The sequence below is a fragment of the Terrapene carolina genome, unplaced genomic scaffold, assembly GCF_002925995.2.
Source record: "Terrapene carolina triunguis isolate 2854851 unplaced genomic scaffold, T_m_triunguis-2.0 Scaffold42, whole genome shotgun sequence".
NCBI lineage: Eukaryota > Metazoa > Chordata > Testudines > Emydidae > Terrapene > Terrapene triunguis.
The window spans coordinates 41,047,865-41,075,837 of NW_020664393.1; the positions used below are offsets into that span (position 1 = coordinate 41,047,865).

A 27,973-nucleotide genomic window follows, 5' to 3' on the forward strand; every position below is an offset into this window, starting at 1 on the left:
TTTTCAGTAATGATTGCACTTTAATTCATTTGCTAAACATCTATGAAGTACCAGTTACTTTCTGCATTTTCTATAGTTATTACAATTTTCGCACATACTAAGGGTACCTTAGAAGCATGATTGTGTCATTTCATAAACCAGTAGAGACACAAGGTGGGTGAGGTAATATCTTTTATTGGACCAACTTCTGTTGGTGAGAGAGACAAGCTTTTGAGCCACAGAGAGCTCTTCAGGTCTGGGAAAGGTCCTCTGAGCATCACAGCTAAATGCAAGGTGGAACAGATTGTTTAGCATAAGTTGTTAGCACATATTAAAATCTAAATGACCATTCAGGGTAGAGTGGCCTATTACCACCTGTGCAGTCATAGGACAAAAAGAAGGGGAGTTACTGGGTTACAGATTGTTGCAATAAGCTAAATCCAGTGTTTCTGTTCAGTCTATACTTTTTTGGTGTCTAGCGTAATTCCTACTGGGAGGCTGTTCCAGACACTGGATTTATAGCACTGGTCTACAATTTTTGAGAAGTCGTCTGCTTCAGAGATAAAATGTGCTATTTATTATGTATTTTGATGTGCTGAATTCAAATATGACAATTAAAACAACTGATTGGCTACTGTTTCTAAGATATTTAAGTTTTTACATTTTATGTCTATGTATATTGTGTAGATAGTAGAGTTTTAATCATAAATTGTAAACCTAGGTCTTTTCATGTGTTTATGGTTGCTTTACATGATAATATTTCACCTGTCCTGTTTATGTAACACTTCAAAAATCAGCAAAAGGATTATATAAATAAAATTTATTATGAAACAAAAGGCAAAAAACTATTATGTACATAGTTTAGTCCTATTCAGTGTCTACTCGGCGCTTCTTGGCTTGTCTCTTGTATTCATTAAATGGAGCATCTCTTGTCACTGTCCAGCAATAGTCTGCAAGCATTGATGGGCTCCATTTGCTCTGATAGCGTTTCTCCATTGTTGCAATGTCCTGGTGAAATCGCTTGCCGTGCTCGTCGCTCACTGCTCCGCAGTTCGGTGGAAAAAAATCTAGATGAGAGTGCAAAAAATGTATCTTTAGTGACATGTTGCAACCAAGGCTTTTGTATGCCTTGAGGAGGTTTTCCACCAACAACCTGTAGTTGTCTGCCTTGTTGTTTCCGAGAAAATTTATTGCCACTAACTGGAAGGCTTTCCATGCCGTCTTTTCCTTGCCACGCAGTGCATGGTCAAATGCATCATCTCGAAGAAGTTCACGAATCTGAGGACCAACAAAGACACCTTCCTTTATCTTAGCTTCACTTAACCTTGGAAATTTTCCACGGAGGTACTTGAAAGCTGCTTGTGTTTCGTCAATGGCCTTGACAAAGTTCTTCATCAGACCCAGCTTGATGTGTAAGGGTGGTATACAAAATCTTCCTTGATTCAACAAGTGGCGGATGCTGAACACTTTTCCTCCCAGGCTCCAATGACTGTCGGAGTGGCCAATCTTTCTTGATGTAGTGGGAATCTCTTGCACGACTATCTCATTCGCAGAGAAAACAGCAGTACTTTGTGTATCCAGTCTGCAGACCAAGCAAGAGAGCAACAACCTTCAAATCGCCACAAAGCTGCCACTGATGTTGGTCGTAGTTTATGCACCTCAAAAGTTGTTTCATGTTGTCATAGGTTTCCTTCATATGGACTGCATGACCAACTGGAATTGCTGGCAAAACATTGCCATTATGCAGTAAAACAGCTTTAAGACTCGTCTTCGATGAATCAGTGAACAGTCTCCACTCATCTGGATCGTGAACGATGTTGAGGGCTGCCATCACACCATCGATGTTGTTGCAGGCTACAAGATCACCTTCCATGAAGAAGAATGGGACAAGATCCTTTTGACGGTCACAGAACATGGAAACCCTAACATCACCTGCCAGGAGATTCCACTGCTGTAGTCTGGAGCCCAACAGCTCTGCCTTACTCTTGGGTAGTTCCAAATCCCTGACAAGGTCATTCAGTTCACCTTGTGTTATGAGGTGTGGTTCAGAGGAGGAGGATGGGAGAAAATGTGGGTCCTGTGACATTGATGGTTCAGGACCAGAAGTTTCATCCTCTTCCTCTTCCTCGTCTGACTCAAGTGAGAATGATTCTGGTGCACCAGGAACCGGCAGTCCTTCTCCGTGGGGTACTGGGCGTATAGCTGATGGAATGTTTGGATAATGCACAGTCCACTTTTTCTTCTTTGACACACCTTTCCCAACTGGAGGCACCATGCAGAAGTAACAATTGCTGGGATGATCTGTTGGCTCTCTCCAAATCATTGGCACTGCAAAAGGCATAGATTTCCTTTTCCTGTTCAACCACTGGCGAAGATTTGTTGCACAAGTGTTGCAGCATATGTGTGGGGCCCACCTCTTGTCCTGATCTCCAATTTTGCAGCCAAAATAAAGGTGATAGGCTTTCTTAACCATAGTGGTTATACTGCGCTTTTGTGATGCAAAAGTCACTTCACCACAAACATAGCAGAAGTTATCTGCACTCTTCACACAAGTACGAGGCATCTCTGCTCACTTTGGCTAAACAGAAATGTGTCCCTTTGCAAAATCAAACACTGACAAATAAGAGAGCACGACACTGTATGATTTCTAGAGCTGATATAGGGCAATTTGTTCAGCAGAGTGATGTAAGCTTTGTTATGATTGCATCATCCATGACTTCTAGGAATAACATGATGCAATTCATGTCATGTATGACGCAATACCAGCTTCAGATTGCATCGGTCATTGTTTTGCCTAAAAAGCAAGTACTGTCCAAACCCAGTCATAGATTTATTCATAGATCCAGTCAAAGATGTATTTTAGTCATTTCTGGTTTAAATTGAGATCCCTTCCCTTTATAACTCACGTATCCTCTGCCATTCCCAAGTCAAGGGTCGTATATACTGACCCAATAGCATATCTTGAAAACTAAAGCCAATCAACAATTTTAAGCATAATTTTCATTCAGTGACCCTGAATTAGTAAAGTTTGACTACATTTATTTCAGAAGCATTTTGGCTGTAGAGCAGTGTAGTTTATTACAACAATGATCCCTTAGAATATGTGCTAACTACTTATGTTAAACAACCTGTTCCACCTTGCATTTAGCTGTGATGCTTGGAGGACCTTTCCCAGACCTGAAGAAGAGCTCAGTGTGCATCAAAAGTTTCTCTCTCACCAACAGAAGTTGGTCCAGTAAAAGATATCACCTCACCCACCTTGTCTCTCTAATATCCTGGGACTGACACGGCTACAACTACACTGCATAATTCATAAGCCATTATCAGTTATATATTCTTATTCACTTAATGTCTTCAATGCCACACAAAATATACACACCAAGACACAGTCATGGTGATACTATGTGGGTTTGGTTTTAGTGGAAAACAAGAATATAAATTAAATATTAATGAGCCCTCGGGTACCACTTTGTTGGAAGCATGTTGTATGTCCATAGGTTACCAAAGTGACTGACTGTCTAGCACCGTCTAATTTAGAAAGTGCCTAAATATCAAATAGAATGATGCACAATTACTCGTTAGGTGAATGGATTTTGAGTTTTCACACCAGCCATAACAACTTATTTTGAACTGCTCAGATGGTATTAACCTAAGGTTTATTGGTTATCTATTCCACACAGGTAGTAAATATTTTGGATTATTCTTCCACTGTTAACATGGCTTTGGTGTTCTCTTTCTATTATCTATTTATGTACATGAAGATGGTAAAACAAATTAAATCAAACACCTTTCTAACATGTTTAGTTCCCTTTAAAATGTGATTTTAGTTGGCATAAAGATTTCAGTTTTTTAAAAATTGTTCCCTTTCTATACTAATAATTTTGGATAACAGATATATTGACTTTATAGTTAAGACTTCATGAAACCTTCTTCGTCTTTCAAATCCCTCCTTAAAATTCATTGCTCTTATGATGCCTACAAAACACTTAACAATGACTAGGCAGCCGATGTATTAAAACTGCTACTTAATGACCAGATTTGTTTCACTGTTACCTGGTCCTCCCTACCCACCTTTGTTTGTTTTCTCTTTTGGTTGTCTTTTGTCATATGCTAAAATAGTAATTTCTTTGCAGTAGGGATTGCCTTTTTATGATGTGTGTAGTGTGCCCAGCACCACAGGTCCTGATCCCTGATTGGGGTTTCTTGGTTCTACCATGATACAAATAGTAAAAAAAAAAAAAATGAAAAGTGAAAACAGATTGTCTCACTGATCTTGAATCAGCCTGAGCTTGTCTGATCTTCAGTACTAAATGTGTTTGTACCTAATTAGTAGTTGGATAACTTTAGTGATTAAAAACATATATAATTTCATTTTGAAAGACACTATATAGTACATATTTTTCCTGGTGTACAAAGGATAGTGCTTTGGGATATTATGTGGGTGGCTGCTGTTTAATTCCAAATCTTGTCATTGAATAAAATAAATGCAGTCACTACCTTGCAGCTGTACAGATATTGACACATTATTTTGTATACACCAGACTGCAGTTGCTGTTTGTAATAGAACCTAATTCTGCAGTTCTGGGTATAGTTTTCTTCCAAATGTATTTATTTATTTTTCATATTCCTATTTGGAAGAGTTTTTGCTTGTGGGAAGCAGGTCAGATCAAACATTTGTCTTTCGGACAAGTGAGTGGTCAAACATTTTTTAGGTGAGTTCTAGTTTGGAAAGGCAGTGTTAAAGACCAAATGTTGTACACTCATCCCTTCTGCAGAAGTTCACTGCAGATGCCGGGGTAGAGACAGGTCTTACAGTGCTAGGAGATAAGGTGTGTGGCTTCTGCTGTAGAACTATTTACATGGAAGAATGGTTGCATTGGCTAGTGGCTCCTTCATCCCCACCATCCCATAAATCCCCACCACAAATGCTCCTTCCATGCTAATTTGCATGTACACCATGGTACCTCAGTTCTGTGGTGTGGCCCACTGTCCAGGTTCTCCATGGATTGTGATTCCCTGTGCCTTCGCTCTTCACTTGCATCAGTTCTGCGGCCTTTCAGACCAGATGTGCCCACAGGGGAGTGGAGACCTGGATCTGGGCCTGTGTGACATATTGGCCTCTTTGTGAAGTACAGTGTGGGTGTAGTATTATGCAATGAAATTAATTAGAAAAAAAACCTGTTGAGCAGCAAATTCCACTCTTCCTGCGCTACTGCAGACTAAAACCCCAGACTAAGAACTATTGTATTTCCTAAAAACCAATAAATGACAGCAGGAAAGCCACAGATCACTCTACACTAATTTAGTCAGTGCTTGGATGTGATCTCTCTTAGGGTACCTCATATGTGGGGCAGGAAGAGGTGTTGGTGATTTCAGAAGTAATTTTTTGTACTGATCGCATTGTGTCATGCAAGTTTATACGATTCCAGGACATTTTCTTTTGGTTGGGGTTGATCCAAAATACTATAGGACTGACAGAATGAATATGCATAAGAAATTAGCGGGGAAGTAGCTTTGCTATTTAAGTAGTGGGTTTATGTGTGTTATTTTAACAAAAGGGTAGGTAGTGATACATGACAGAAATTAGCCAACCTTTAAAAGGTAAGTATTTTTTTAAGTTGTTGAGCGGAATAATAAAGATGAAAAGCATTGACTAGAAAGATATTTCTTTTTTTAAAGAGATTTTTCTGTACAAATGTAAAAGACATGAAGCAATATTTCAAAAGAATAAATAAAAGATGTTAAATAGACTGACTATTCACTGACTAGCTGAAACTTGGCTGAAGGAGGAAACTAAAATATCAGAATATAGAATGTATAGAAGTGACAAACTCAGCAAGACTGTATGGGGTATGGCTACTTTGTTAGGCAAATACAATATTTTTGAGTAAAATTACGTATGTAGGCTGGATAATGTGACAAAGAGAAAATTTAGCTGAAAGAAACAGTGAAACATATTTATAGGAAACTATCAACCTCTAAGGGAGAATAAAAAGATCAGGAAACTTCTGTGTAGGAGAGGTCCAGTAAAGTTAGAACACTGATTGCTGTTGATTTTAGTTACCTTGAAATTGACTTGCATAGGATTTGAAGAACACTAAGACAGGGAGTGTGTTTTTATACACATAGCACAGTACTATAAACACTTAAATAAACTTAAGGGTAAATAAGTAAACACTTTTCAGCATATTGGAAATGAATATGTTGGGTGTGGGGAAATACTAAATGTGTGATTTATGCATTAATAATTTGAACTAAATAGGGATTTGGTCGTGTAAATTCACAATTGGGTCAATAATGAATGGCTGCATGAGTTAATCTTGTTAACACCAGTTTAAGTATGTTTAAAAATAAAATTGTAGTCACTCATTTTCGAATAACTAACATTGATAAATGTGTGCCTCTGTTGAAGATGAGTGAAAGAAGAAGCCAAAACAACAAAAAAGAGGTAGACCTAAAAAAGTTGAATTTTGATGGAATGTGGAACAAAGGGAAGATAATTTTTTACAATGAAAAATAGACTAGACAATCCACTTATGCAAGGCTGGTATTCTGCACTGGAATTTGCAGACTTGTATCCCTGCATGTGGTTGTGTACAAAGCTGCATGAGCCATGCTAGTAGATCTGAATGCATGATTACAGTTAGTGTGGAAGAGTGGAGGTGGATGAGCTAAAAGCATATATATGTAGGATTGGCCAAATTCAATTGTTACTTTTTTATAATTGATGGCCAATTTCAATGTTTATTTTAAGCATTTATTATCGATTTTTTTAAAATATTCATAATTGTGCAAAATTATGGGTTTTAAGCATTTTTTTATCTATTTAAATTTTTGCAGTTGTGGGAAATTTGGGGAGGCTAGATAGTGGGGGGCTAAGAAAATAACTATTTAATGACAGTAGATGTTAAGATTCAACATAATATGTAAAAATATAAATAAGTAAATACTTTAAATCAAACTCTAAGTTCTCAAGAAGCATTCTTCTTTCTTTGCCTATGTGTAAATTTTTGATTATCATCAATGGAAATATTTTTTTCTCTGTTTGTGTGTGTGTGTGGTGAAATTGACCTCTCATTACATTTACCAATAAAAATCTAATCCTTCCAAGTTTCTCTCTCTCTCTGTATGTGTATATGTGGGACTCACAACTATAATTTCTCTTTACCTTTTCTTGTATTTTGCATTTGTAAATTGATGGTTTGTGTTTTTAATGACTTGTATATGTGAGTTCATAAATTTATCCTCTTAAATCTATTTAAAAAATGCTATATATTTTTTAAAAAGTAGACCTTTATGAAACTTGCAGTTGTCCTAGATTCATGTGAACACTTTCTTTAGTTTTAGTTTTCATGAGTTTCACACCTCCTGGATTTTCCCCCCTCCCCCTTAGTTTCAGTTTCAGATACAGAATCTATGGTAAAGCCAGCAGGTTTTTCCTGGTTTTGTATTAAAATCATGCAAACCACAAATTTTGCATTATTTCAATGCAAAACTTTACATAGTCTCTGTAAACTTTGCTTATGTTTGCTTGAAAGGGTTCATGACCCAAAGTGAAATCTTTCAAACCAGGTGAGTTTGTTGCAAACTTGTCACACAGCTTTAATAGGAAAGCATTGTAAGACACTACATCAGGGGTAGGGTTACCATACGTCCATATTTTCCCGGACATGTCCAGCTTTTTAGTTCTTAAATCGCTGTCTGGGAGGAATTTTTAAATATCTAAAAACATCTGGGAAAATACGGACGTATGGTAACCCTAAGTCCAAAGTCCCGGGGCTGGCGGTGCTTCCTGTGGCAGCTCCCGGCGCCCGCCCGCCGGCAGGAGCCGGCAGTGCGGGCGGCCCCTAGGCACAGAGGTGGAGGGGGTCTCTGCGTGCTGCACCGGCCCCCTCCTGCCCAATCAGAGCTGCGGGGACGGGGCTTGCAGGCGCTGGCAGCAGGCAGAGAGCCCTCCGCCACTCCTCCCCCTGACCCAACCCTAGGAGCCGGAGGGACCTGCCGGATGCATCGCTGGGACTCCCCACCTCGCCCCCCGGCAGGTCCCTCTGGCTCTTAGGGTCGGGAGGAGCGGAGGGCTCTCTGCGTGCTGCCGGCGCCTGCAAGCCGTGCTCCGCGGTTCCAGCAGCTCCCATTGGCGCATTTTCCGGCCAATGGGAGCCACGGAGCTTGTGCTTGTGGCGGGCGCAGCACGTGGAGACCCCTCATCTGCCCCTGATCCTAGGAGCCAGAGGGACCTGGGGCAGGAGGGGTGAATAGGCGAGCAGGTCGGGGTGAAGAGGCGAGCGGTCAGCAGCGGGGGTTGAGTAGGTGAGGGGTGAATAGGCGAGCGGGGGGAGGTGTGTGAAAAGGCCAGCAGTGGGCAGCAGGGGTTGAAGAGGCGAGCGGCGTGTGAGCCAGCGGTGGGTGGGCCGGCGGGGGTGAGGAGGCAAGAAATGGCAAGCCAGCAGCAGGCGGGGGTTCTTGGGGCGGGCATGGGGGTTTCTGGCAGGGGAGTGAGGAGGTGAGTGGTAGGTGGGAGGAGCCGAGCAGTGGGTGGGGGACTGAGGAGGGACGCAGCAAGCCAGCAGCGGGCCAGGGGGTGAGGACAGGTGCAGTGGTGGGGCCGAGCAGGGAGGGGGCCGGACCTGGGGCAGAGGGGTGGCGGAGCGTGGGAGGAGCGGGGGTGGACTGTGGGCAGAGCCAATAACCCCCAGGGAGTGTCCTCTTTTTTGAATGTTCAAATATGGTAACCCTAATCAGGGGTGGGCAAACTTTTTGGCCCGAGGGCCAGGTGCAGCTCCAGGCACCAGCGCAGCAAGCGCATGCCGGGGGCGGCAAGCCGCGGGGGCCGGCGTGCCGGTCACCGTGAGGGTGGCAGTTAGGCAGCCTTCAGCGGCATGCCTGCGGGAGCTCCGCCGGTCCCGCGGCTTCAGCAGCAATTCAGCGGCAAGTACGCCGAAGCGCGGGACTGGCAGATCACCCGCAGAAACGCCGCCGAATCCGCGTGACCAGCGGACCACCCGCAGGCGTGCCGCCAATGGCCGCCTGACTGCCGTACTTGGGGCGGCAAAAAACATAGAGCTGCCCCTGCTGAGGGCCACATTGGGGTTGTAAAACTGTATAGAGGGCCGGGTAGGGAAGGCTGTGCCTCCCCAAACAGCCTGGCCCCCACCCGCTATCCGCCCCCTCCCACTTCCCGCCCCCTAACTGCCCCCCTCAGCACTCCCGACCCATCCAACCCCCCCTGCTCCTTGTCCCCTAACTGCCCCTTCCTGGGACCCTCCACCCCTAACCGCCCCGGGACCCCAACCCCTATCCAACCCCCCCTACTTCCTGTCCCCTGACTGCCCCGACCCCTATCCACACCCCTGCCCTCTGACAGGCCCTCCGGGACCCCACGCCTATCCAACCCCCCCTGCTCCCTGTCCCCTGACTGCCCCCCGGGACTCCCTGCCCCTTATCCAACCCCCTCGCCCCAGCCCCGGCCCCCTTACCATGCCGCTCAAAGCAGCATGTCTGGCAGCCACGCCGCCCGGCCAGAGCTAGACACACTGCCACTCTGCTCTGCAGGAGCGCGCCGCTCCGCCTCCCAGAGCGCTGCCCGCGCAGTGGCGTGGCTGCGGGGGAGGGGGGCAGCAGGGGAGGGGCTGGGAGCTAGTCTCCCTGGCCGGGAGCTTAAGGGCTGGGCAGGACGGTCCCACGGGCCGGATGTGGCCCGCGGGCCGTAGTTTGCCCACCTCTGCACTACATATGCAAAATACAGAGTAAAATTAAAAGTTTTGGTCCCAGTTACCAGAGTCATCCATGGGACTATCTCAATTTGCTTGAGGGACTGCATCACCCTGTGTGATCTTGACGTCCCACAACAGCTGTTTGATCAGAACATGAAAGAAAATGAAACACTGACACTGGGATGGATTCAAAGGTGGAAATGGATTCAAAATGTTTATCGTTAATGGAGAGCTAACCCCCCAAAATACCAGGGGGGTTTGTGGTCCAGTATGGTGTTAAATGGCCTTCATGCCAAATAACCAATATTCAGGTTTGGCCCGCTTCAGCCCTGGGATTCAGTCCACCTCTAATCTTCTCCCTCTTCCTCTGTGTCTGAAAGGGGTGGGGGCTGGTGTGAGGGTAGACATGAAGGATAAATTCTGCAAAGACTTAAATTCTCTCCTTCTTCCTTCAGGCTGATAGGGCCCAGCAGTCGTCTACCAGCTCTCATGTTCACCTCCAGGAAATGCCCCCACAAGCCTCTCAGCTGCACTGGACACTAGGCACAAGTTGCAATGAAATTACAAACTCACTTAAATTTACGGGTTTTCTAAACTGTCTTTACTCCTTATTAACCTTAAACTGGACCTCCAGGATGTTGCAAGGAAGCCAAAAAACTTTGTCAATCTTGCTCGGAAGGAAAAATGTTCCTGATCCCCAAAACGGGCAATCAGGGAGTCCTCGAGAGGGTTGAGGGCAATGTTTCTCACAATGCTGTAGGGGGAAAGAAGGTTTTATAGGTAGGTGGCTGCCTATATTCCTGTTTGAATGATAAACCTAATCCTGGGATTAGGCAGCCTGAAACCTTGTATAGGCATCTTTTAAAATTATTAAATGTTAAAAAGCAAAAATAATTAGAGTAGGTTTAGTGAAACTATTGGCATTATGTTACACGTAGGTTTTTACACCAGCAGGGAGGCATTATGCCCAATGCATGAGGCACAAGCAGTCATAAGAGCAGGCTTCTATCTCTGGCTCTGCCACTGACTTGCTGTGTGGCCATCAGGAAATTACTTCTCCGTTTCCCCCTGTGTAAAATAGAGTTGATACACATCTTCCCTTGTAAAGTGCCATTAAATCTATGGATGGAGAGTGCTGTAGATGTGCAAATTATTATTATTAGTGCAGTACCGATTCAAAGGCTATTTTCAATGCATAATGTGGAAACTATAGGGACAAACTTTTCTGAAACTTACGGGGTTTTTTTTTTTTGAATAAATATAATTTTATGATGAAAAGAGGAAAGAATGAGAGGAGGAAGGGCAATAAAAAGCAACAGAACTATTAAGTTGTGTAAACATGCCAAGTGACCTAATTATCGTCACTCTTGCCCTCCTTTCCCCTCCACATTCTTGTTTGTTTCTGACCTTCGCCAGTGTTGTGTTGAATGTAAGTTGTACAATTTTGGGGGGAGGGCGTCTTGTTTTGTAAAGCATCTAGCACATTGTAGGGTGCTTGAAAAAATACAATAGTATATCTGCTTTGGGAAAATAAGTATAGAAGATGGACAGGTTTTAATAGACAGTATCACAATTCCACTTTGTTCAGTAAACTGCTATTTAAAAAGGAAAAGCACAGCTTGAGTAAGAATAGCCAATATGGGATTCAGGAAGGGATGGTCATGCTTCACTATTTCACTGGAATTCTTTGAGATGGTTACTGCCAAAGCAGACAAAGGATATGTAGTGACCATCGTCTGCTTTGATTTTTCAGAAAACAGTTTACAGTGTTCTTTACTGGAAGTCAATGTTAAGGCGTGGAAACATGTAATAAGTGGAAAGTTGGCTAAATGGCAGGAAACAAATGGGAGCTGTAAAATGGAATTTTTTCAAGCTGAAAAGAACATACCAGGAGGGTAGTGGAGGGCTCAGTCTGTGGATCCCAGGTTTTATTATTTAAACAAATGACTTACAGTATCATTGATGCTGGTATAGAGGGCAGGTTTTCAGCCATTAAACTGTGAATAATCATAATGAGAAATGAGAGAGTTGGACACTTAAGTACATAGACGGTTAGTATTCTACAGTATGCCAAATAAAACCAATTTTGGAGCAAAAACATAAGAATAGGAACATATGCCATTTTAGGATCAGTAAAAGACAATTCAGTCCAACACGCTTGTCATTTAAAAATTGTATCTCACCCTCACCTTTGTGCTTTTTAGCTTTCTTCTCCAGGAAATGATCTCGCATAGGTGACTTGTAAGGACCAGCCTAAATTTGAAATTGCCTTAAGAATCAGCTTAAAAAAGATAAAGTTTATGAACACGGACTACGCCTTTACATTTTCGCTAGCAGACTGAAGACGTAATTAGCAAGATAACAGCATTTCTCAGAGAACATGAGGGAAACAACTTTTTTTCCTACCTTGCAGCAATTATATAATAAGCTAGGAGTTTATTTGGTTTAGAAACTTGAGCTGAAATCAATAAGTAACATGAGATAGGGAAAGCATCCTTAAGGTTTCTTAACACCAGCAGTTAACTAAGCAAAGAAGAGTAAGACTATATCCATTGAACGTGGAAATTGAGAGGAAAACAGACAAGACAGACAAGAAATGGCAGGTGAACTGTGAAATGAAGAAAAGGCTCCAGATCATAAGGTTCCAGTGAAGAAAACCAAAAAGAGGGGGTGGAGTGCAGGAAACCAGAAAACCACCGGTACCAGGAGACCTAGTAATACCTAACCAGGCAGCTACTTTTATAAGTGAAAAAACCCACACTAAAGCAATGAGCAAAGCAGACTTAATTATGGAAAAGATTGGGAAATATGGAAAACACAGGTGTTCATATTCACAATAGTAGAGATGTTTGCAACCTTTCCCCTGCTATTTGTGTCTTGTTCTTTTTTGTAGGAACTACTTTTTAAAATAGAAGAATATGTTGCCACAAAACTCTGTAAAGAAAGGGAAAGAGCCTTTCACCTATTTGTTTGTTTGTTTGTTTTTAAATAAAATTTGTGATTATAGCAATAAGTCACTGCAGATATGTATTAGTAGGCAATTGGTGCTCTTCTCAAGTGGCCAAAGCCTTTGGCCCTTGTGCTTCAGAGCATACCAATAACCTAATACACACATCGATTGCTTATTGCTATAAGCGCAAACTTATCCCTAAAACTAATTATGTAGATTCAGAGAGGTTAAATTGTGAGCTCTTCAGGGCAAGGTTGTTTATTTGTATTAAAGTAGCCTCCAGAGGTCTGAACTGAGACTGAAGCCCTATTGTACATACACATAACAAGATGCAACCCCTTCTCCCACCCCCAGTCCCAAAGAACATACAATCTAAATAACATGCTTCTGGTTCAGTGCCCAGCACCTTGTTAGCACTTAAAAAGTAATAACAAGCCCTTTTTCTTCCAACGCCACCCACAGTTTAATGATTGTGTCTCAGAAATTTGGAGCCCTGGCAGTTACTGAGCCAACAGACCTGCTGACTAGTTCAGTTTCAGTGTACTATTCGGACAAAGGGATTCTGCAGCCATTATGGATTATCCTGATCTTCAAATTCCCCTCACTAGACTTTACTTTGAGCTGTAGGCGGAACTGCAACTCTCTTTGGCTTAAGTTCAAACCTCAACTGTTTGTCTCAACAGTTTTTCTCATTCTAGAATTTCTCATTCTAATATATGAGAGACACACACACACACACAGAATGCACCCAGGGGAATTACAGTGGCAACTGGGAGGTCAAATCTGTAGTGTTTAGGGGATTTAAAGGCTACAGGTCAAATACCTCCCTGCTGTAATTTCACTGAAGTCAACAGATTTACACAAAGGATGAATTTGGCTCTTTCGCTCTTTGTTTTCTCCATATCTGGTTAAATTGTTTTCTCCTGGAATTAAATTTTTATTGTACCCACGGTTCCATATTAAATATCTACTCTTTCCCTACTGTGAATTTCCCATGCATTAAGTGCCATCAAGTAGCATGTCTCACATTTTGCAAGGTCTTCTTTTCTGAATTCCAGTATTTTTGTGCAGTTGTCTGGTCAGCAGCCACATATCAGCATTTAAAACCTGATAATATGTTCTACTCCAACTTCATTTATAACTTTCTGGTGTGTTTCTAGTTATTAGATCCAGAACACTCAGGTCATTCTGATCTAGTTGGCTTTTCAGCTAATATGTAATTAAGCAATCTTGTACTACTTCCATTAACATGCTTCCTTCCTTCCATCTCTTCTCATGAAAAAAACATGAAGAATGAGACAATGTACGTCAAATGATATTTAGCTCCCAGGCAGATTCTCTTCTGCTACATCCTTTTTTGAGATACAGATCTGGGCAGGTAGCTAGTGAAAGGAACAGAAACCATGGACTCATAGGATTATCAGAGGACAAACCTGTCGACCTTGGTCAGTCCACACTCAAGATTCCTGGCTCCTTATCCCTTTTTCCTCACTCTAGCATTAGTTACATGTCTTGCGAAGTTGCTGGTGCAGCCAATGTTTGCACCATTTCCATCTAACGCTTTTTGGTTTCTCTGTTAGGATTCATATGGGCCTTAGAGTAATTTATGTATGTTTTACCAGCAGATTTTTTACCTTTTTGAGGGCAACATGCTCCATAGAATACCACATTCTGTGCCTCTTCCTTTCTGCTGGCCACCTCCAATCCCTTTTTGCCTTATATTGCCTCCGTCAACATGTAAGTGGAGTGGAGAGGATGCCAGCAACTCCACAGGGAGGTAGGGAAATCATAGTAAGCAGATGTCTTTCCCATACATTCATTCCCTCCACTCTATTTTGCATGGCACTTGTGTGAATTTTCTCTCTTCCACAGTTGTCTTCCTAGTCACCGTTTGGTAGTTGTAATCCCATGTGCCCACAGCAATGGCCTTTTTAGAGACCTCCTTTTATCATTTAAACTGTATCTTGTTAAACTTGACTATTTAAATGACTAAGAATCAGTATAATCCAGTTCTGAAGTGGGATGGGCAGTAATCCAGCTCTTTCTCTTAGGGACAGATATTCATTTTTTGGACTAGAAATTAATTACTTCCAAATGCTGAAAATGCAGAAAGCCTTTTTAAAAAGTTGTTTGGGTGCTTACAGAATCAAGTTAATTTGAAAAGTTTTCAGAATGTAACTTAATCACTTCAAAAATATTTAAAAATTAACTCTTTAGTATTTACAGAAGGTGCCAAAATTAAAAAAACTGAAGTCCAATATGCACAGAATAGTTAAAGAATAGGGAATGGTAGGGTCAGCTTCTCTGCATGCTACTTTGCCATTGAGACTTAACTGATCTTGCAGAGGTGAAAGGGTACTTGACTGGCTTCTCAACTGAGATTAACAACATGGCTGATGGTAGATTTGGGGACACGTAATTGGACTATTTATTTTACAACTTTTAATCAAGGGCATCTTGGTTAGATTGACCAGGAAGCAGATGGGGATATTCTGTGTATTTACCAAGATACATGTATTTGTTTTATCTTGGGCTTCACTCACTTCCTGAATCAAGTGAACAAAAATTGACATACTGTGTATATATTACACACACACACACACACACACACACACACACATATAGTTAAAATAATATTATTCAGGTTGCAAAGTCAAATATTCAAAAGTTAGGAAATGCCATGCAACCTTAATTCAGCCCCCTTGTGCATGTGCATTATGATTCAGTCTTTAATTATTTAGTGTTAGTTTTAGTCAAGGGTTTGTTGGCATCCTTTCATATGCAAGAGATGGTGGGAGTTGTAGCCTATGATGTAGATGGTTTGCAATGTCTCATGTGACTGAATAGTCCAATCTGAGATTTGCATGATCTTTGGCAGTTATTGCAAATGTATATATCTTGGTTGGGGGCTGCTTGTTTCCTACGGCTCTTTTCTCTTCAAGCTGTAGGAGCCAGCTTCTGTCATGGACTTTGATACCTGATGCAGACGATGGTGCCACTTCTTACAATCACTTGCCAAGATTTCCCATTGGTCAGGATCAATTCCAAATTCCTTCATATCTTGCTTGCATGCGTCCTTATAGTGAACACTGTTGTTCTTGTTCCCTCTGATAGCTCTCCATATAGCATGTCCTTGGGTATGTGTCCATCTTCCAACTTACTCAGATGGCTCAGCGAGTGCAGTCGTCTTTGCTTGAGCAAAGCTATCACATTTGGTAAATTTTCCCTTTGAAGAACCTATGCAGTGTTGACTTTATCTTGCCATTTGGTGTGGCGTATGCGGCGTAAATAACTTAGGTGGAAACTGTTTAACCTTTTCTCCTGATGAGCATAAATTGTCCATGTTTCCCCACCATACATGAGAGTGCTGAGGACACAAGCTTGGTACACTAGCATTTTGGTGTTGATGGTAAGCTTTGAGTTGTTCCATGCTCTTTTAGTTAGTCTGCTAAAGGTGGTGGCAGCTTTTCTAACATAAACATTTAGTTCTTTATCCAGTGAGAGATTGGTGGTCACTGTAGAACCTAAATAGCTGAACTTTTGGACTACTTCTAGCTGGTTTGCATTTAAGGTAATTGAAGGATCTTGTGGAACCCCCTGTCCAAATCAACCATTTTCTTGATGCCGTTGGTGAGAACAAATGCCTGACAGCCACTTGAAAGGCAGTCCATGAGTTCTTGTTGTAGATGTTCATTGTGGGCTATAAGGGCAGCAGCATCAGTGAATAGAAGTGCCGAATAGCACCTTTTTTACTTTGGTCTTTGACTTAAGTCGGGACAGGTTGAAGAGTTTCCCATCTGATCTTGTGTGGAGATACACTCCAGCTTTCATGTCCTTAAACACACAGTTCAAGAGTACTGAGAAGAAGATTCCAAAGAGTGTAGGGGCAAGAACACATTCTTGCTTCACTCCTCGTTTCATCTCAAAGCTGTCCAATGTGGACCCATCAAACTGGACAGATTCTCTCATGTTGTTGTGGAATGAAAGTTTAACAGTTAATAGGGTCGGTGGGCATCCTGTCTTTTCTAATATTGCAAATAGACCTGCTCTGCTGACTGTGTTGAATGCTTTGGTTAGGTCCACAAAGGCAATCTACAATGGTTGGTTTTGCTCTGTGCACTCGGAGTTGACGCAGAGAAAATTTCATGTCTATAGTTGATCTTCCAGCCCTGAATCTGAACTGTGATTCAGGGTAGACATGATTCGCCAGTTGCTGTAGGCGTACTAATATGACTTTTGCTAAAGCTTTTCCTGCTACACTTAGTAGCAAGATCATAGAATCATAGAATATCAGAGTTGGAAGGGACCTCAGGAGGTCATCTAGTACAACCCCCTGCTCAAAGCAGGACCAATCCTCAACTAAATAATCCCAGCCAGGGCTTTGTCAAGCCTGACCTTAAAAACCTCTAAGGAAGGAGATTCCACCACCTCCCTAGGTAACCCATTCCAGTGCTTCCGAACCCTCCTAGTGAAAAAGTTTTTCCTAATATCCAACCTAAACCTCCCCCACTGCAACTTGAGACCATACTCCTTGTTCTGTCATCTGCTACCACTGAGAACAGTCTAGATCCATCCTCTTTGGAACCCCCTTTCAGGTAGTTGAAAGCAGCTATCAAATCCCCCCTCATTCTTCTTTTCTGCAGACTAAACAATCCCAGTTCCCTCAGCCTCTCCTCATAAGTCATGTGCTCCAGACCCCTAATCATTTTTGTTGCCCTCCGCTGGACTCTTTCCAATTTTTCCATATCCTCCTTGTAGTGTGGGGCCCAAAGCTGGACACAGTACTCCAGATGAGGCCTCACCAATGTCGAATAGAGGGGAATGATCACGTCCCTCAATCTGCTGGCAATGCCCCTACTTATACAGCCCAAAATGCTGTTAGCCTTCTTGGCAACAAGGGCACACTGTTGACTCATATCCAGCTTCTCGTCCATTGTAACCCCTAGGTCCTTTTCTGCAGAACTGCTGCCTAGCCATTCGGTCCCTAGTCTGTAGCAGTGCATGTACCCATGTAGTTGTTGCAGTCGCCCTTTTCGCTTTCGTTTTTCTACAAAGTGATGATGCTTGTGTCACAGGTATTTTTAGTAAAAGTCATGGACAGGTCACAGGCAGTAAACAAAAATTCACACCATGACATGTACTATATACCCCTGACTAAATCTTGGGGGCGGGGAGTGGCAACTCGGGACCCCCGCGGGTGTAGAGAGGGCGGCTCGGGACCCCCACGGGTGCTGGGGGGTTTGGCAGGCGGCGGCACGCAGCCCAGGACCCCCACTGATGCTGGGGGAAGGGGGATTGGCAGGGTTGGCAGGCTCCCTACCTGGCTCCACACCTCTTCGGAAGCAACGACATCCCCCTCCTTCAGCTCCTAGGCGGAAGCGTGACCAGGCAGCTCTGTGCGCTGCCTCCACCAAGATCGCAGGCTCCAGAGCTCCCATTGGCCGGGAACCGTGGCCAATGAGAGCTGGTGAGGCGGTGCCTGCAGGCGGAGGCATCATGAAAAGCTTGCTAGCCATACTTCCGCCTAAGAACCAAGGGATGGAGATGTTGCCGCTTCCAGGGAGCCTCCCGATGTAAGCACCGCCCAGAGCCCTCACCCCATGCCCCAACCTCCTGCCCCCTCCCGCACCCAAACTCCTGCTGCTGCTGGGGATGCGGGGTGTGGCTCCAGTAGTGGCCAGTGCGACTGGCCCAGGGGCTGCCTGAGCTGCTCAGGCAGCCCCCAGGCCAGGCGCACCAGGCGCTGCAGAAGTCATGAAGGTCATGAAAAGTCATGGAATCTGTGACCTCTGTGACAAACTCACAGCCTTAATTATATGATCACATACTGTTTTTTCCACAGAACCCCATCCTCATCCAGTGCCGAGAATGGATGTTGCTCACTTAACAAGCAGCAATTCAGTATTTTGTTTTCTCCTCAGTGTGTGGCCCTATGCCTTATTTACTATTCAAACCCTTCTCTGAAGACAGAATCATTAATTTCCTCATGGGATTTTCATTATAATATCTGAGTGCTACACAAATATAAATGAATTTATTTTCACCAGATCCCTTTGAGATGAGGGGGTATTATAATCTCCTTTTTAGGGATGGAGAATTGAGCCACAGAGAAATTAAAGTCCAAAGTATCTACTAATTCTGGGCACCCAATTTGAGACACCTAGGAACTGGCTTTTCAGAGTCCTTAGCATTAAACAGCACTTGATATATTCAAAGCACAGCTCCTATTGACTTCAGTTGCAGCTGAGAATGCTTAGCACCACCACTTCTGCAATCAAACCCCAGGATATCAAGTTGGGCACCCAGAAAATGAGAATCAGAGTTAGTAACCATCTCTGAAATGTTTGGTTGGTGTTACCCCACCAGCCTCCATTCCCAGGTGTGTGCGCCCTCTCCCAGGCTCCTTATTCCAATCTACTCCCTCCCACCCCTCCACGGCCAACACTTACCCCTCAGCATTCAAATCAGGCAATTTCTACTTCATGCTAGGTGGGGAGCTGCTTAATCTAGCCAGTGGGTGATGCTGAGGTGCGGGGTGTGTCCTAAACCCTGCCCCTTTCATCGAGATAGATGCCTAAATCCAGGCTGCTGCAGGAAGGTGCCTATCTCTACTAGCCATCCATAACTAGGAATCCTTCTCCTGGAGTCAGTCCGCTCAGATGCCTAAGATGTGAGAATGAGGTTGGTGCCTGCCTCACTGCATCATTCCCCTCAGGACACCTAGAGCCATAAGCCACTGTGTTACCCCTCTGCCTCAGCAAGGGAGAGCTTTGCTGAGGCTTAAACTGTGTGTCAGGTTCCTGCCACACCAGTCTGTCCACCACACCATCAAACTCAAGAATCTGCGAGTCTTAACCTTCCATTGCAGGTAACAATCAGTGAACCTCATTTCCCGCGTTTCCCAAAGACGTCTCTCTGCAGTGTCTAGTCCCTCTCACCGGACACTCACTGAAATTAAGTTCACTGCCACAAGAGATACAATACACACACCAGCCTGTTAGGTTAGCTGAAGACTCACTCTATACTTCAGAATAACAGCACTGAGATGGTTTATAGTAAAATGAAGAATAAGTTTATTAATAAAGAACAGAGATTTGAATGATACTAAGAGAAAAAGGGACAGATGTGGTTACAAACAACAGACAACAAAACATGCTTTCCAGTGTCTAAAACTCAATTTTAGCAGTTACAAGCTTTGCCTAAGAAGGTTTCACTCTTACATCCAGTTACCAGCACCTCTAGGCCAGAGAATCCAATCTTCACGGAATGAGAGGGTGCTGTCTCCTTTGTTCCCTAAGTGATTGATAATTAAGGGCTTCTCTCTTTTTCTTTTTATAGTCCAGTAAACTTCTGAAATTTATTCTTTGAAAATTAAGCCTGGGAGGGATAGCTCAGTGGTTTGAGCATTGGCCTGCTAAACCCAGGGTTGTGATTTCAATCCTTGAGGGGGCCACTTAGGGATCTGGGGCAAAATCAGTACTTGGTCCTGCTAGTGAAGGCAGGGGGCTGGACTCAATGGCCTTTTAGGGTCCCTTCCAGTTCTATGAGATAGGTATATCTCCAAAGTTCCTCTCCTGAGTAGCATGTAGATGCCATGCTATCTTCCTCCCATTCTAGTTGATTTGCTTTTTCAGTTGGCTTAATCACTTTGTTAACCTTAGTTGTAAATGAACTTCCATTGTCTCTGGCCTCAACTTGTTTAATTTACAATGGAAACACATGCAAACAGGTGTAACAACAATCTTTGTCTATGACAAACTTGTTTATCCACTCATATTGCTTGGTCTGAACATATTTTATGAACATATTTCCAGTGTACATACATAATTCTTTACATTAACCATATATATATCATACAATAATATTAATGACCCAGTATGTCACCAGTTTTTATGAGATATCATACAGTACATTGTTTGGCTAAATATTCTGAAAACAGTATGTTGCGTGTGCCCCTTGCCAGTTGGCATAAAGAGGTTCTTAAGCTCACACTCACTCCACACCAAATGGTGGTAATGAGGCCCGGCTTATAACTTCTAACACAGTAGTTAGAGCACTTAGTTGGGATTTGAGAGATCTGGGTTTGATCCCCCACCTCGTTTAATAAAAAATGCTTTTCTCTCCCTTGTTTTTATGTGAAAAAGTCACACAAATGTGAGAAACTGACTGTAAGTAGGAAATAGTGTATCTAATTTATCTCAAAATTCTGTCAAATGTGCAATATAACAAAAATAATATGAGAAAAATATTTTTTCTAATCCCTTTCAGTTATAGAAAATGTAGATGTTACTTGTAATAGACTTAAGCACGTGCATAAGTGTCTGCAGGATCAGGGCCTACGTTAATAAATATGTAGAGTACTATAGATAGCATTTGTGTACTGATAGAATAATCTGTTGATTTCATTTCAAAAGATACTGTACATTGCAGAATAGAATCCAATATTCATACTTGGATATGTAAAACAGAAATACCTGATTGTATGTTCTCCAATATTTGAACGTAATATAATGTCTGTTACAATACTGCCATGGTTTTTGGTTAACAAAATAGAAATCTAGTCTACAGTTCCTCTATAAAATGAAGTATTCTATCATAAATGTGCTTGGGTTTTTGCCATGATTTTCAGAACACCAAGTATCAGTGGAGAAAAATCAATAAATGTAACTATTGAAAATATTTTAGAAATTGTCCATCTGAAGTCCCTCGACCTTTGGTAATTAGAGGCCATACTGTGGAGATTGACAGGGTAAATTAGAAGTTAATATTTACACAACAAAACATATGCCCAGTACAATATCCTACACTGATGTTACTGAAACCAGAGTCCAGAAAAGTACGGTGGAAACAAGACCTGGTACTTTTCTTGTGCCAACACAAACAGCAATTACAGCACAGTGTGAGAGGAGTCGTAAGAAATACTACTGCGTATCAGTAGTTCAACAAAGTCAGCACTTTTGTGTAATTGCAGGGGGGGGGGGGAACATTTCAGATCCCAGCAAGAAATGGCCATTTATACTTTTAAACTGCTCCTTGATAAAACAATGCTGGGGTCACAAGAAGGCTATTCTGCCAATTTTGCTTCACTGTGGGATCCATTGACATCTGGCTGAGCTGCGGAAGCTGGGAAATTTCTTTAATATTCTCTTGACAGTAAAATGGACATGTGGAAAACATTCTAATCTGTTAATCTTCGGTGCTTCTGAAGAAAGGGCATTTGGTTTTATACTTTGTACTGATAAGTATTAAGTCTCCAGATCTAGTTGTAAATAAGTTAACAGCATCTGACTGGAGAATGCAGTCCTTGATTCTCAAATATGGCAGAAGATAAATATGCACCTGTATAATTGACATGATGTAATAAACGCCAAGAGTTCTTTTTGTTTGAGCATATTCTTTGGCAATTTACTTCTCTTTATAGTGAATATGTTTTATTAATGAATATCAGTGAGCAATAGTTGAATTTCTTCTTACATCCTGAGTGACAAAACAGACTACTCTAATGCACAGTTTCACACAATCAAAGGAGTACGAAAATGTAATTAAACAAGTGCCTAAAAATAACAATTGTACAAAAAAACCTTCTAAGATACCTTTTAGTTGACATATGTAATTCATTACATAGTTTGTTTAGCTAAGACTGAAAATAATTCTTGCATGTAAATATATAATTATGATGAATAATGGGGATATATATTTTATATGGGTACAGATAGACTATATGATGTTTGGTTTCTGGCATGACATTTATTTTCATAAATGAGGAAAGGAATAATAAATCACTTATGAAGAAAAATGTGAGCATATACTGTATATGGTGAATACAAAGCATACAGTATATCTTTTAATTAAAAATAAGTGGATGATACCATGCAAAATGGAAAAGTATTAAACTAGAGTTCAGACTTTTGCAGATTCCGGCAGTATATTTGTATTCGTCTGAAAAAAGTAGGAAAATAAACAAAAATAACGAATTTTTGGATTACATTGAGTTTAAAGTGGTTCCCAAATTCTAAGTAGTGAGTTATATGGTTATAATACGTTTCCTAGTGGAAATATCAGTAGGCATCTTTGGCATACTTAATGGAGCCTCTACTGGTTTTGGTTGTAGAACAAGTAGCTCCAGGAACTAATAGTCCTGTTCTTTTTTCCAAAACCTAGTTGCTGACTGAAACCAACAGCAACCAACTGAAATTTCCAGAGTTTTGCTAGGTCAGCAAATTGTCTCCTGTACAGAAGAGAATCTGACTATTAATGAGAGTGATTTAATACTTCTCTGCTCGCTAGTGCATCCTGGTATTTCATTAGTGTTGATCTGCTAATGAGAGCAAGAGGAATGATATCTGTCCAGCATCAACTTCCAGTTTGGGCACTATTTAAACAATCAGTTCATATTGTCATGTTCATCAGGCCCAATCTGCAGTTGTTACTCAGGAAAAAATCCTAATGAATGGTAACTTTAGCTGAGTAAGTAGTGCAGGATCAACCCAGATTCTGATAATTAATGAGTGTTAAGGTAGCACTGGTGAACTAACAGATTCTGTGAATGAGCTAATCCAGGTTGGTGGTGCTTTAAATCTAGCTGTTTCAGAAGCAGATATTTGCAGGAATGAGAAGTGCAGGAGCAAAAGAGATGAGCTGGGGGGGGGGGAGGGGGAAGATACAAGAACTAGATCCTTCTGTTATAATAAAAACAGACATGTTTTGAATTAGAGAGCAGAGAAAATGCTTGAGTTTAGTTCTTATGGCTTGTCATCTCTGCAAAACTATGTGACCGCGTTAATAACCATGTAATTTACAGTTGCCTCATTGATACACAGACAATATAGTGACAGAAAATTAAAGGATTTCCTCAGTCCAAGACATTATCTAGCCCTATGGTTGAGTCACCAATCCAGTATTGTTTATTTCCTGTAATATTTCTGTAAAGTGTTGGTGGCATTTTTTAAAATGGTCTTTCAATAGTAAGATGAGCTGCGCTGCAACAACTGAGGGCAGAAGGGTGGCTTCAGGGAGGACTGTCATGTAGCCCAACAGAGAACAGAAGAAAACTTAATTCTCTGAGCATAGCCTGAGGTGGGAAGAAGGGATATTGCAATCTGGGAAGCATGGGAGGTTTCGCCATCAGCATATTCTTGGCTCCTCAGCAAGAGAGAAAGGGTGTTGGCATACATTAAAACATCAGATTGCACAATAATATGCACAAAGAGTGACCATTCTGAAGATAGCTGTGGCTCAGCAGCTATCAATCTGTTGCTGCAGCAGGCCTGATCATCAGACACCTTCTCACATTACAACTGGCTGCTGGTTTCTCAGGCTAGGTCTACACTACAGCGTGGTTCCGACCTAAGATACGCAACTTCAGCTACGTGAATACCGTAGCTGAAGTTGCGTATTTTAGGTCGGCTTACCTGGCGGTGAGGACGGGGGAAAGCTGACCGCTGCTGCGCTGCCGCCGACTCCGCTACCGCCTCTTGTCGAGGTGGATTTCCGGAGTCGACGGCAGAGCTATCAGGGATCGATTTTACCGCGTCCTCACGAGACGCGGTAAGTCGATCCCCGATAAACCGATTGCTACCCACCGGATCGGCGGGTAGTGAAGACGTAGCCTCAGGCAGCTGTCCACAAGGAAAGGGATATAGCTCCCCACCTTCAGGCAGCCCTGTGACTTTCTCTGGGAGAAAGTACTCCTGTTCTTTCTGGGAGAGAAAGATCATCAACATTGCTGTCTCTAACCATGACAGAGCTATTTACAGGAAGCTGCCTGTGTTTCACTATGAAGGAGCAAGTACAGAAGAGAATGTGGTGAGTGAAAATATGACAGATGAGATTTTGAAAATTAACCCATAATTTTGTACGCTTCAGCTTTTGGGAACCCAATTTGAGACACCTTAAAGGGGCCTGATTTTCAGAAAATGCTGAGCATCCGCTTTCTGGAAACCTTTATGGTGTCTCAACTTGGGCATCACAAACAGTGAATTCTATCCTTACTTCTGCCACAGACTTCATGTATGATGCTGAGAAAGTCATTAAAACCAAAGATTTTAGACGTGACCACTGAATGTTACATCTTTACTTATTTTTATAATATGCACTATCTTAAAAATGATGAAATTAATGTGATACCCTCTTTAATTCACATTTGCAACTAAAATTAGAAAAGAAAATGAATATCAATGGAAACAGTAATTAGCATTTTTAAAATATACGGTAATGGGCTTCACATCCCCCACTGGCTGAGCTGCAGGTGGGTGTAGTTTGAGAGAGAGGCTAGGGGATCGGAGAATCAAAACAAAATGTTCTTTTGGTGGGTTGTGCCACCTGTCACCAGCTCTAGGGGAGAGTTCTGACTGTGTTAAAGTTAGCTGGATTTTTTAGACAATGTGGTCTTGCCTCATTCCTTCGGTTACCTGTGATGTTACACTCATGTTAGAAAACCAGCAGCAGGACTGAGATAGACACCTGCTTTTGTGACATCAGACCACTGGTGTACCTCTGCTCCTTTCATGTCAGGGAGGGAGCTTAAGAACCCCAACAGACCAACTGCTAGGGACACCACCTGGGGAGGATAAGACAGAACTTGGGTACCTTCACCAGCTGCAGGACTGAATGGAGCTGATCCATTAACACATCCAGGAGAAGTGGAAGTGGCAGAAATGGCAGTACAATGTACAGGTCTTGGGGAGACTCCAGGTGACTGTCTGTTCCAGGTGACTGTCTGTTCACCCAAGAGAAAGAGGGGACGACTTCCAAATCTCATTACTGCCTGGGATGGTCGTTGCACCATGCTAGAGAAACTATTGGATGTGGTGCATTGAGTGGAGCTGAGTTGCTGGAGGACTGACTAGCACCATATCAATCCAACAGGGGACTTGGCATGAGATCTGCAACGGGGAAATAACATGGAAGAAGAGGGACTGGAGCCAGCTTGAGTCATCAGGCTACTGAGGAATCCAGTATTGTTCCTGAAGTCATACTTCCAGTTCCCTCAACAAATGGACACCTGCTGAGCAATTCCTGGCCCTCAGGCCACACCCAGAGGATTTGCAGGCCACCCAAGGCGTACCTGTGTTTTGTGGGTTCTCAGGGCCATGCCTAGCCATATGGAACTACTGGTTCTACTGTGGGAGGCCAGCACACCACAGTCAGAGCCAAATGTGTCTGTGGCGGGAGGGCGGGGGGAGGGGGTCTTTCTCTCCCCACTGGCTATATGGCAGGTGGTGAAGTTTGAGAGAAACTGGGTGCAGGGGGGGGGGGAGTGAAAATCAGGAAGTGTTTTTGTGGTGTGTGTGGTGCTGCTGGCACAATCTCTAAGGGTGGCAGGTGCTGCTATGTGAGGTCTCTGGCTGCAGTGTAGTCTCACCTCATTCGTTTGGATATCATGATGGTACAATATTGTAATAATAGTAATAGGGAATGAAAGAGTACTGCTGTGCTTTTCAGTCCGTTTTTACACAATCCTTGCAATGTGTTTAAACTTTCAGAGTCTATTCTACTAAATAGATTTTTTTTCACCTCGCTAAGGCAATTCATAGGAAAAAGTTTCTTCTCTTTAATATACAATTATAAACTAAAAATATTAATTTGGCATTGTTTGCATCTTGAAATTAATATCCTATGTGCAAGTGTAAATAACAGCATTGTCAAGGAATTGTCTATATGTCATATTTAACCAGTATATACCATTTAAAAAACAAGGAAATTCCCATCAATTAAAAAATCGTTAGGGATGCTTAAGGAAACATCCATCCACATAAACCCTTAAAAGCAAGGAAATGTCCAGTTAAGACGTTCTTTCTTTAATACACCTTAACTCCCCCACAGTCACACTATAACACAAAACCTTAGCTTTGGCCTCAAACCTCCTCCTGGGAAACTAACACATCACATAGTTCAGTGATGCATGGATGCCAAATGTATATGTATGATGATGAGTTTAGCGTTAAAGTTCGGAGTTATGGTGTGATCGTGAGGAATGAAATGTATGTGATCTTTTGGCACCATGTAATATAAGAACATAAAAATGGCCATACTGGGTCAGACCAATGGACCACCTATATCACCCGTATCTTGTTTTCCAACAGTGGTCTATGCCAGATGCTTCAGAGGGAATGAACAGAACAGGGCAATTATTGAGTAATCCACCCCTTGTCATCCACTCCCAGCTTCTGGCAATCAGAGGCTAGGGACACCCAGAGCATGGGGTTGCATCCCTGACCATCTTGGCTAATAGCCATTGATGCACTATCCTCCATGAACGTACCTAATTATTTTTTAACCCAGTTATACTTTTGGCTTTCACAACATCTCCTGGCAATGAGTTCCACAGGTTGACTGTGTATTGTGTGAAGAAGTATTTTGTTTGTGTGTGTGAATATAATCTGTAGGCAGCTGGTATACCATTCTTATAGCGAGATATTGATCACTTACTCCCTATCAAAGCCTCTCCAGTTATGTCTCTGTCCATAATCCTCAATTTGAACTCTCCATCCATTCTCTCCTCTGCCACAGCCCAATGAATTCACTGCCCCTTATTAATTCCCTGCTGTCACCCCTGATCTCCAGAAAAAATCTCTGTATTTTTGTCATAGAATAAATTAGCTGCCCCTACCTCTCCTCTGCCAACAATCCCAGTCAGTCCACCCTCTGCCCACCAACACTCCCCAATACATCCTCTAGCTCTTGGCCCCTAATTAATCACTTCTCTGTAGCTGCTCCCCAAGGTTCCCATACAGTTTCTTTTCTACCTACATCCCCCCCATATGCTCCTAATCAAATATTTGCCCCCAAACTGAAATTTACCAATAATCAGGCCACCAGTTCGCCCCACATTCCACCTTCTTTAACAGGTCATACTCTGCCCCACCGCTCATTCCAATTCTCTCCCGCTCATTCCAGTTCTCACCCCTCACCATCTCCCACCTTCGAGCCTGCCACATCCACTGCAGTTCACTATAAACTTCCTAGCCTCACAACTCAGTCCATCCTCTGCAATCTACTTCCCACCCAACTCATCCCTGTGGCCCTAGTCCTCACTCAGTCCATTCTCTGTAAACATCCCTTAATCCATCCTGCATGACCAACATCCTTGTTCTGTTCTATCTGACTGACACCCATGCCCTTCTACTCAGTCTGTCTGCAAGACCCTTCAGTCAGCTGATTTTGTTTCCACCAGCAATTTGATCACCACCAACCCCAGTTGTTCCTCCTCCTCCTGCTGACTCAGCAAAGTTATCCTCTACCAAGGCTATCCTCAGCAAATTGATCATCACCAGCATTTAAATGAGTTTAAATTCCCAGCCCTCAAACTTATCTTCAGGGCTTGATTTCT

General features: G+C 42.6%; 1 protein-coding gene across 2 annotated transcripts in view; it reads left to right on the forward strand.

Annotated features, from left to right (window-relative positions):
- HMGCLL1 (3-hydroxymethyl-3-methylglutaryl-CoA lyase like 1) overlaps positions 1-27,973 on the forward strand; it is a 78,814-nt gene that overhangs the window by 33,724 nt on the left and 17,117 nt on the right. The gene's annotated exons all lie outside the window — the stretch shown is intronic.